Source organism: Dromaius novaehollandiae, chromosome Z (assembly GCF_036370855.1).
Source record: "Dromaius novaehollandiae isolate bDroNov1 chromosome Z, bDroNov1.hap1, whole genome shotgun sequence".
Classification (NCBI taxonomy): Eukaryota; Metazoa; Chordata; class Aves; order Casuariiformes; family Dromaiidae; genus Dromaius; species Dromaius novaehollandiae.
Genome location: NC_088132.1, coordinates 68,456,072 through 68,457,910, shown reverse-complemented (window position 1 = coordinate 68,457,910; position 1,839 = coordinate 68,456,072). Strand labels below are relative to the sequence as shown.

Genomic DNA, 1,839 nt, shown 5'->3' with positions numbered 1-1,839 from the left:
TTGTTACTCTATAGAGCAATATCTTGTATTCAGACTCCCAACTGTTGCTTAGCTGCTAGAGACCAGCAGCCTTACTCCCCCTTTTTCTTCATGAAAGTGCAGTAGCTCTTATATTCTGTTGCAATTTTTGTCTTCTCTCATTTAGAGCACACTGGCAGCCAGACAGTTTTTTGAAAGTGTCCTAGAAAGAAATGGAGGAAAACTACAGTAATTTTCCTATTTCTGTTATCAGAAGATAACACTGAACAAAAAAAGGCCATGAAATTGCTATGTTTCAGTGAGATCACTGTCATAAGTTTTTCCCCAAAATTCTCCTTCTTGGCATGAAATTACATGGTCACGGTTTGTAAGTAATTCCAGAACCTGATGTCATTAGTGTCAAAGTCAAACAAGGACATCTTTACTGGTGCTAATTAAGTAATGAAACCAAAATTAGAATGTGACTTCTTTGCAATTCTGGGATCAGTTCTACCTATAGGATCCCAAAGTTCTTGGTAGACACAAATAGGATTGATCATGCCCTTCTGCTAGTTCTACATCAGCTGCAGTTCTTGAGATACTGGAATTAAGTGACCAATCCCCAAGGTCCATAGCTTAGAGCACCCTGCACTGCACTGGCGTGGTGCCTTGTAGAAATGGTGCATTCCCTAAAAGGTATTAAGGTAACACAGGATATCTACTGAAGACCTGTAAACAGGCACAACCCTCACTCCCTAACCCACTTAATATTCTCTGTCTATGTGTGTAATGGCTTTGGACACAGAATAATTGTCCCGCCAGCAATTTAGAATAGATGCCATACATAACAGTGTTAGTTTAATAGCAAAAAACAAGGCAGATGTGTGAGAACACAGGGAAGGATGCAAGATGGAGTAGAAACACAGCCATTACATTTCAGTGAGAGTAGCTCCTCAGCACTCAAACCACCCTGGCCCCTTGTTCCCTAATAGATTAAGGTTCCCAAATCAAGAAGGTTCATTTCTCAGCGTGTATCATGTGAAGCCTGTAGAATTCCAAATCTGCGGGTCCCGTGGAACTGAAGGGGCGACATCTATGCATTTCACAGTAATGTCTTGAGTGTGAACTGCTCATCTGACCTGGTTCAGATGCCGGCAGCAAAGCAGCCAACACAGCCTCGTCCTGAGGGGATTCTGCTTCCTTGATTCTGTAAAAAGCTGTTTGTCCACTAAATTACAAATAAGTTTTATTCTTTTTCTATAAGTGGTTAATTACCTTTCACCACTCCTCCCAGTTTTGTATCATGAGCAGACTTGCTGAGGGTGCATGCTGTCCCTTCGTCCAGGTCATTGATGAATAAGTTGAACAAGACTGGACCCAGTACTGATCCCTGGGGGACACCACTATCTACAGGCCTCCAGCTAGACTTTGTGCCACTGATCACAGCCCTCTGAGCTCTGCCATTCAGCCAGTTAAAAATTAAATAGGCCCTCAAAAATTGCCGGTGGCAGCTATATTGCAAGCTGCCACAGCAGAGTATTGGGAAAAGTTTTTAATTAGCAATAATTGCATCTCAGGTTCACCTCATCAGCTACAAAACTGCGACTGTGCACACTCCAGCCTAGACCAGAGACTGTTAACAGCAGATATGTCAAATGTCTGTTTTAATATTTATATATGATCAATGTGTATAAAAGCAGCTTGGAGATGATGGGGAATAATTGATTGCTAGCCTCTTTTCCTATGCAAGAGCTTAGGTCCTCAAATTAAGTTAATAGGAGCCAGGTTCAAAAGAGATGATGATGAGGTTCCTCAAACACCATATAGATGATCTGAGGAGCTCCTTACTTCAGGAGGTAGGGAGTGCCAGAAATTTTTGTG

General features: G+C 41.9%; 1 non-coding gene across 1 annotated transcript; it reads right to left on the bottom strand.

Annotated features, from left to right (window-relative positions):
• Positions 1 to 1,405: 1,405 nt before the first annotated feature.
• Positions 1,406 to 1,575, bottom strand: LOC135325181 (U4 spliceosomal RNA). Its single transcript, XR_010386358.1, has one exon. It is a non-coding gene; the product is annotated as a U4 spliceosomal RNA (small nuclear RNA).
• Positions 1,576 to 1,839: the final 264 nt, after the last annotated feature.